Below are 9,423 nucleotides of genomic sequence, written 5' to 3'. Positions count from 1 at the left end.
GTGGACCAAGGTGGGTGTCCACGGCCGGAGCTCTGGTTCTCCGAGTCGGGCAGAGGGTGTGGCGTTGTGGGGGTTCCAGGCCGGGTCCCTGGTTCCCTGAGGCGGGTATGAGGGTGGACCAAGGTGGGTGTCCACGGCCGGAGCTCTGGTTCTCCGAGCCGGGCAGAGGGTGTGGTGTTGTGGGGGTCCCAGGCCGGGTCCCTGGTTCCCTGAGGCGGGTATGAGGGTGGACCAAGGTGGGTGTCCACGGCCGGAGCTCTGGTTCTCCGAGTCGGGCAGAGGGTGTGGTGTTGTGGGGGTCCCAGGCCGGGTCCCTGGTTCCCTGAGGCGGGTATGAGGGTGGACCAAGGTGGGTGTACACGGCCGGAGCTCTGGTTCTCCGAGTCGGGAGGAGGGTGGACCTAGGTGTGGGTCCCTGCCCGGAGTTGTGGTTCTCCGAGTCGGGCAGTGGTTGGGTCAGGGTGGGGGTCCCTGCCCGGAGCTCTGGTTCTCTCACTCTGGGCAGAGGGTGTGGCGTCGTGGGGGTCCCAGGCCGGGTCCCTGGTTCCCTGAGGCGGGTATGAGGGTGGACCAAGGTGGGTGTCCACGGCCGGAGCTCTGGTTCTCCGAGTCGGGTGGAGGGTGGACCTAGGTGTGGGTCCCTGCCCGGAGCTCTGGTTCTCCGAGTCGGGCAGAGGGTGTGGCGTCGTGGGGGTCCCAGGCCGGTTGCAGGTGGGATGCTGTTTTCGACTTAGACATTTTCGGCGGGTGAATCCCTGTAAGGAATTGGGGACTTCATCACATATGATGAAAAATCCCCAATTCTTTACAGGGATTCACCCGCTGAAAATGTCTAAGTCGACAAACAGCATCCCACCTGCAACTTATTTGACGGAGCTCTTTGTGGACAGTTTGATTTTATGCCAATTTTGCATAATTAATATCTGTAATGTACATCAGATCGTTGTGCTATATGACCCCAGAGTATGGAGCCCCAAGTCGGCTTGGTTCCCGAGTTACGCCCGGTCAGATATGGGACTTTGACCGGGTGTATCTCAGAAACCACGCCGACTTGGGGCTCCATACTCCGGGCATGGGGAGGCACCCTTGGGCCCCCCCATGACCCCAGAGTATGGAGCCCCAAATCGGCTTGGTTCCTGAGTTATGCTCGGTCAGAGATGGGACTTTGACCGGGTGTATCTCGAAAACCACGCCGACTTGGAGCTCCATACTCCGGGCATGGGGAGGGCCCATAGGGCCCCTTCAGACCCCACCGTCCCCAGCTCCTGGGACATTCCGATTCCGAGATACGGCCACTTCCTGTCCAGCTTTGACCGGGCGTATCTCGGAAACCACGCCGAATTGGAGCTCCATACTCTGGGCACAGGGGGGTCTCCTCGAGCACCCCCCACGCCCAGAGCATGGAGCCCCAACTCGGCTTACTTTTATAGTTACGTCCGGTCAAAGTTCCAACTTTTGAGGTGGCGTATCTCTGGAGCCAAGCCGAGTCGGGCCTCCGAACTCTGGGGACGCGGGTCGCCCCCCCACGCCCAGAGTCTGGAGCCCCAAATCGTCCGGTTCCCGGAGCCGGGTAAACGGTGGGACTAACTGGGACTCTCTTAAGGTAGGGTTGACCAGAGTGCATTTGTAAGTTTGAACCGGTGTATCTGAGTGCTGAAGCCGAGTTGGGGCTCCATGCTCTGGGCACAGGGGGGTCTCATAGTGGTCCCCCCACGCCCGGAGTATGGAGCCCCAACTCGGCTAACTTTTCGAGCCAGGTCCGGTCAAAGTTCCAAATTTGAGGTGGCATATCTCTGGAACCAAGCCGAGTTGGGGCTCCATACTCTGGGCATGGGGAGGGCCCATAGGGCCCCTTCAGAACCCACCGTCCCCAGCTCCTGGGACATTCCGATTCCGAGATACGGCCACTTCCGGTCCAGGTTTGACCGGGTTTATCTCGGAAACCACGCCGAATTGGAGCTCCATACTCTGGGCACAGGGGGGTCTCCTCGAGCACCCCCCACGCCCAGAGTATGGAGCCCCAACTCGGCTTACTTTTATAGTTACGTCCGGTCAAAGTTCCAACTTTTGAGGTGGCGTATCTCTGGAGCCAAGCCGAGTCGGGCCTCCGAACTCTGGGGACGCGGGTCGCCCCCCCCCGCGCCCAGAGTCTGGAGCCCCAAATCGTCCGGTTCCCGGAGCCGGGTAAACGGCGGGACTAACTGGGACTCTCTTAAGGTAGGGTTGACCAGAGTGCATTTGTTTGAACCGGTGTATCTCAGTGCTGAAGCCGAGTTGGGGCTCCATGCTCTGGGCACATGGGGGTCTCATAGTGGTCCCCCCACGCCCAGAGTATGGAGCCCCAACTCGGCTAACCTTTCGAGTTAGGTCCGGTCAAAGTTCCAACTTTGAGGTGGCATATCTCTGGAACCAAGCCGATTTGGGGCTCCATACTCTGGGCACAGGGGGGTCTCATAGTGGTCCCCCCACGCCCAGAGTATGGAGCCCCAACTCGGCTAACTTTTTGAGTTAGGTCCGGTCAAAGTTCCAACTTTGAGGTGGCATATCTCTGGAACCAAGCCGATTTGGGGCTCCATACGCTGGGCACAGGGGGATGTCCTCGAGCACCCCCCACGCCCAGAGTTTGGAGTCCCAACTCGGCTTACTTTTCGAGATACGCCCGGTCAAACCTGGACAGGAAGTGAGCGTATCTCGGGAACCGAGCCGAGTTGGGGCTCCATACGCTGGGCACAGGGGGGTGTCCTCGAGCACCCCCCACGCCCAGAGTATGGAGCCCCAACTCGGCTTACTTTTCGAGTTAGGTCCGGTCAAAGTTCCAAATTTGAGGTGGCATATCTCTGGAACCAAGCCGAGTTGGGGCTCCGTACGCTGGGCACAGGGGGGTGTCCTCGAGCACCCCCCACGCCCAGAGTTTGGAGTCCCAACTCGGCTTACTTTTCGAGATACGCCCGATCAAACCTGGACAGGAAGTGACCGTATCTCGGGAACCGAGCAGAGTCCGGCCCCCTTACGCCCGGTGTCGGGGGGTCTCGTCGTACTCCCCCCACCCCCAGAGTCCGGAGCCCCAACTCGGCCTCCTCTCCGAGTTACGCCCGGTCGAATCCGGACAGGAAGTGGCCGTATCTCGGGACCGGGAGGTCCCCGGGGTTCGGGACGGCGGGAGAAGTAGGGTCCCCCGGGGTCCCCTCACCACCCGCCGTCCCCGGCCTCTGGGACCCCCCGGTCCCGAGATAGGCCCGGTAACGCGCGAGGGACTTTTTGAAAAAGCGGCCCGTATCTCGGGAAGGGGAGGTCCCAGAGTCTCGCCCTTTCGGGGGTCGGGGGATCCCTCCGGGCCCCCTCTGACCCAGCCTCCCCGGGCCCCTGGGACCTTTCCTTCCGAGGCGCGCGCCGTCCCGTCGGGCCACTTTTCTCCGGGACCGGGGGGGCACCGGAGCTCCGGGGCGGGCTCGTCGGAAGGGGCCCACCGAGACCCTACTTTGACCCGAGTTTGGAGTCTCTAGGCGGCCGGGTCCCCGAGCCACAGCCGCCCAAAGTCGGTGCCCTTTTCCCGGTCCGAAAAACGCCTCAGAGTCCAAAACCTGCAGTGGGCCGGGACTTCCGGGGCCCCTGAGGCTCTGGCGGCGGTCCCGGGAAGGTTCACCTTTCTCGGGCACGGTCAGGTCGCCCCCGCGGTCCCGGGAGTCCCGTCGGAGACGTGGGTGTCAGCCACGAGCGCAGCGTGGTGGGGAAATTTTTGTTTTTCGCGAATATCTCGACAAGCACGCGGCGAAAAAATTCCAAACTCGGGTCGCTCGTAGGGCTCGAGGGGGCCTATCCAACGAGCCCACCCACGTCCCCGAGGGCCGTCGGGCCAGGGAGTTACGCCCGGTCAAAGGCGCACCTTTACGGGCTTATATCTCGGGAACCCCCGGCCCAATATTCCCCAAACTCTAATAGATCGTAGTGCCGGACGAGGCCTTTCGAAAGAGCCCACCCCCGAGGTCCAACTCGCCCGGGTCCCCGAGTTACAGCCGTCCAAAGTCGGGGGTCCCAGCGAACGGCGATCCCGTAGGGGGCGCTCCCGAGGCCCGTCACTCCAGGGTTCGAGCAAGGGCCCTACTGGGACCCCCTCACCCGAATTTGAGCTCTCTGGGTCTTCGCGTTCCCGAGATACGGGCGATTTTGTTCCGAGGCCGTGACGTCATCGGCGGCCGCCATTTTGAAGCGCGCCCGGTGGTTTTCGGCCGATATCTCCGCGAAAACACCACCAAAATTCACCAAACCGGTACCGTTTTGTTCGTCTCGACTAGACGCTTCCAACGAGCTCGGTGCCCGCCGAAGCCGTCGAGTTTTCGCCGAGATATTCGCGTTTTTCGCTTTCGCGGCGCTGTATCTCGGGCCCCCGGGGGCCCCCGGAGCTGCGGGTGGTCTCGTTGGAAAGCTCTCGTCCCGCTCTAAACACGATAAAAATTTGGCGTCGATCGGACGCGGCTTCGCCGAGTTACGGCCGTTTAAAGCCGTTTGCAGTGGGTTACCATCCTGCAAACTGCATGCGCTCGTCGGCGGCCCGCCCGCGGGCCGAGCTCGGTGCTTCATACCCGGCTTAAAGCGCCCAGCCCCGCGGTTCTGGAGGAACTGCCGGAGCAAAGGGTGTCCTGCAACGGGCCATTTGGGTTATGGGGAGAAGGGGAGTGTGTGTGTGTGTGTGTGCGCGCGCGCGCGCTTGCCCCCCTTTCTCCCTGGGAGCGTGGCTTGGCCCTGGGGGCTCGTCTCTCCACGGAGGTCTCTCGCCCGCCCCGGGTGGCTCGATCCCGGGGCACGGCTCGGTCCTCCTCGGTGGGGTTGGCTGAGCTCCAGAGCCGAGCTCGCTCCAAAACCTAAGTGCCAAACGTTGGCGGTGACCGGAAGACCCAGGCGCTCGGTCCTTCCCGACCAGCCCCGAAGAGGTCGGTCCGTCCTGGGCCAGACGCAGGTTCGCCCGCCGCCCCGGGTGCCTCGTCTGGAGCCGAGACGGTCCTAAAACTGACCACAGGGGTTGTATGGCGAGGGAGTGTGGTGGAGGCACACACACACACACACACACACACACACACACACACACACACACACACACACACACACACACACCACCACCACCCTCGGAGGGCCTCCAGGAGCAATCCAATCCAAGCCCAGCCAGGAGGCACTCTGGGTGGGATAAAATCTGAATTGTGCCAGTGCCATGGAGCTCTGGAGGGAGAGGGCCTCCAGGAGCAATCCAAGCCCAGCCCAGGTGGCACTCTGGTTGGGTGGGATAAAATCTGAATTTTGCCAGTGCCATGGAGCTCTGGAGGGACAGGGCCTCCAGGAGCAATCCAAGCCCAGCCAGGTGGCACTCTGGTTGGGTGGGATAAAATCTGAATTTTGCCAGTGCCATGGAGCTCTGGAGGGAGAGGGCCTCCAGGAGCAATCCAAGCCCAGCCCAGGTGGCACTCTGGTTGGGTGGGATAAAATCTGAATTTTGCCAGTGCCATGGAGCTCTGGAGGGACAGGGCCTCCAGGAGCAATCCAAGCCCAGCCAGGAGGCACTCTGGTTGGGTGGGATAAAATCTGAATTTTGCCAGTGCCATGGAGCTCTGGAGGGAGAGGGCCTCCAGGAGCAATCCAAGCCCAGCCCAGGTGGCACTCTGGTTGGGTGGGATAAAATCTGAATTTTGCCAGTGCCATGGAGCTCTGGAGGGACAGGGCCTCCAGGAGCAATCCAAGCCCAGCCAGGTGGCACTCTGGTTGGGTGGGATAAAATCTGAATTTTGCCAGTGCCATGGAGCTCTGGAGGGAGAGGGCCTCCAGGAGCAATCCAAGCCCAGCCCAGGTGGCACTCTGGTTGGGTGGGATAAAATCTGAATTTTGCCAGTGCCATGGAGCTCTGGAGGGACAGGGCCTCCAGGAGCAATCCAAGCCCAGCCCAGGTGGCACTCTGGTTGGGTGGGATAAAATCTGAATTTTGCCAGTGCCATGGAGCTCTGGAGGGAGAGGGCCTCCAGGAGCAATCCAAGCCCAGCCCAGGTGGCACTCTGGTTGGGTGGGATAAAATCTGAATTTTGCCAGTGCCATGGAGCTCTGGAGGGAGAGGGCCTCCAGGAGCAATCCAAGCCCAGCCCAGGTGGCACTCTGGTTGGGTGGGATAAAATCTGAATTTTGCCAGTGCCATGGAGCTCTGGAGGGAGAGGGCCTCCAGGAGCAATCCAAGCCCAGCCCAGGTGGCACTCTGGTTGGGTGGGATAAAATCTGAATTTTGCCAGTGCCATGGAGCCCTGGAGGGAGAGGGCCTCCGGGAGCATTCCAAGCCCAACCAGGTGGCACTCTGGGGACGGGGGGGTGGATGAAATCTGAATTTTGCCAGTGCCATGGAGCCCTGGAGGGACAGGGCCTCCAGGAGCAATCCAAGCCCAGCCAGGTGGCACTCTGGTTGGGTGGGATAAAATCTGAATTTTGCCAGTGCCATGGAGCCCTGGAGGGAGAGGGCCTCCGGGAGCATTCCAAGCCCAACCAGGTGGCACTCTGGGGACGGGGGGGTGGATGAAATCTGAATTTTGCCAGTGCCATGGAGCCCTGGAGGGACAGGGCCTCCAGGAGCAATCCAAGCCCAGCCAGGTGGCACTCTGGTTGGGTGGGATAAAATCTGAATTTTGCCAGTGCCATGGAGCCCTGGAGGGAGAGGGCCTCCGGGAGCATTCCAAGCCCAACCAGGTGGCACTCTGGGGACGGGGGGGTGGATGAAATCTGAATTTTGCCAGTGCCATGGAGCCCTGGAGGGAGAGGGCCTCCGGGAGCAATCCAAGCCCAGCCAGGTGGCACCCTGGCTGGGGAGGGAGGTTGAAAATGACCGAGTTGGATCACTGGGAGTCCTGAGCACCAGGGCCCCTTCAAGGCAGAGAGCAAAGCCAGCGAGACTGCACTCTGGCTGGGGAGTAACTGGAAAAAACATGAAACATCCAGGAAGAGACGGGCTGATTTTCTAAAAATCTGAATCCCAGGTGAGGTGCAGCTCTCCTGGGCACGAATAAAAGCTCAAATGCCAGGCTTTAAACATGACAGAGTCCACGATGTTGCTGTGGTCTCAAAGCTCCAGGACCTTCAGGGCAGTGGACCAAGCCGTAGAGGTTGCACTCTGGCTGGGTGAGCGAGTTCAATCTCCGCCACGGTGGAGCTCTTAAAAACATGAAACCTCCAGGAAAAGACGGTCTGATTTTCCTCTAAAGTCCATCCCAGGGTGGGTGCATCTCTCCTGGGCACGAATAAAGCCCAAAGCCCATGGAGAAAATGACCCTGAAGCCAAGCTCTTGAAAATGACAAAGTCCAAAAAAGTTGAGGTGCGTTCAGAGCTCCGTGCTCTACGACCTCATTGGCCGTCCCAGGGAGGGTGCACCGTCCTGGGCAAGAGTCAGATTCTCCCGCCCTCCCTGGAGCTCCGTGTGGAGCAAAGACGGTCCTAAAACGTCCCTTCGGGCTTCTGTAGAGGAGACAAACACTTTTGAATGACAAAGTCCACGATGTTGCTGTGGTCTCAAAGCTCCAGGGCCTTCAAGGCAGTGGACCAAAACGGAGAGGTTGCACTCTGGCTGGGTGAGCGAGTTCAATCTCCGCCACGGTGGAGCTCTTAAAAACATGAAACCTCCAGGAAAAGACGGTCTGATTTTCCTCTAATGTCCATCCCAGGGTGGGTGCATCTCTCCTGGGCACGAATAAAGCTCAAACGCCCACGGTGGAATGCCGAGCTTTAAAAATGACAGAGTCCACGATGTTGCTGTGGTCTGAAAGCTCCAGGGCCTTCAAGGCAGTGGACCAAGCCGGAGAGGTTGCACTCCGGCTGGGTGAGCGAGTTCAATCTCCGCCACGGCGGAGCTCTTAAAACCATGAAACCTCCAGGAAAAGACGGGCTGATTTTCCTCTAATGTCCATCCCAGGGTGGGTGCATCTCTCCTGGGCACGAATAAAGCTCAAACGCCCACGGTGGAATGCCGAGCTTTAAAAATGACAGAGTCCACGATGTTGCTGTGGACTGAAAGCTCCAGGGCCTTCAAGGCAGTGGACCAAGCCGGAGAGGTTGCACTCTGGCTGGGTGAGCGAGTTCAATCTCCGCCAAGGTGGAGCTCTTAAAACCATGAAACCTCCAGGAAAAGACGGGCTAATTTTCCTCTAATGTCCATCCCAGGGTGGGTGCATCTCTCCTGGACACGAATAAAGCCCAAAGCCCATGGAGAAAATGACCCTGAAACCAAGCTCTTGAAAATGACAAAGTCCAAAAAAGTTGCGGTGCGTTCAGAGCTCCATGCTCTACGACCTCACTGGGAAGCCCAGGGAGGGTGGACCGTCCTGGGCCAGAGTCATATTCGCCTGCCCTCCCTGGAGCTCATATTGGAGCAAAGACGGTCCTAAAACGGCCCTTCGGGCTTCTGTGGAGGAGACAAGCTCTTACAAATGACAGAGTCCACGATGTTGCTGTGGTCTCAAAGCTCCAGGGCCTTCAAGGCAGTGGACCAAGCCGGAGAGGTTGCACTCTGGCTGGGTGAGCGAGTTCAATCTCCGCCACGGCGGAGCTCTTAAAACCATGAAACCTCCAGGAAAAGACGGGCTGATTTTCCTCTAATGTCCATCCCAGGGTGGGTGCATCTCTCCTGGACACGAATAAAGCCCAAAGCCCATGGAGAAAATGACCCTGAAGCCAAGCTCTCGAAAATGACAAAGTCCAAAAAGTTGCGGTGCGTTCAGAGCTCCATGCTCTAAGACCTCATTGGCCGACCCAGGGAGGGTGCACCGTCCTGGGCAAGAGTCAGATTCGCCCGCCCTCCCTGGAGCTCCGTGTGGAGCAAAGACGGTCTTAAAACGACCCTTCGGGCTTCTGTAGAGGAGACAAGCTCTTACAAATGACAGAGTCCACGATGTTGCTGTGGTCTGAAAGCTCCAGGGCCTTCAAGGCAGTGGACCAAGCCGGAGAGGTTGCACTCTGGCTGGGTGAGCGAGTTCAATCTCCGCCAAGGTGGAGCTCTTAAAACCATGAAACCTCCAGGAAAAGACGGGCTGATTTTCCTCTAATGTCCATCCCAGGGTGGGTGCATCTCTCCTGGACACGAATAAAGCCCAAAGCCCATGGAGAAAATGACCCTGAAGCCAAGCTCTCGAAAATGACAAAGTCCAAAAAGTTGCGGTGCGTTCAGAGCTCCATGCTCTAAGACCTCATTGGCCGACCCAGGGAGGGTGCACCGTCCTGGGCAAGAGTCAGATTCGCCCGCCCTCCCTGGAGCTCCGTGTGGAGCAAAGACGGTCTTAAAACGTCCCTTCGGGCTTCTGTAGAGGAGACAAGCTCTTACAAATGACAGAGTCCACGATGTTGCTGTGGTCTGAAAGCTCCAGGGCCTTCAAGGCAGTGGACCAAGCCGGAGAGGTTGCACTCTGGCTGGG

The sequence above is a fragment of the Siphateles boraxobius genome, unplaced genomic scaffold, assembly GCF_051911475.1.
Source record: "Siphateles boraxobius isolate OS27281-9 unplaced genomic scaffold, OSU_SipBor_1 412, whole genome shotgun sequence".
Lineage (NCBI taxonomy): Eukaryota > Metazoa > Chordata > Actinopteri > Cypriniformes > Leuciscidae > Siphateles > Siphateles boraxobius.
Note: the sequence above shows the minus strand (reverse complement) of the source record.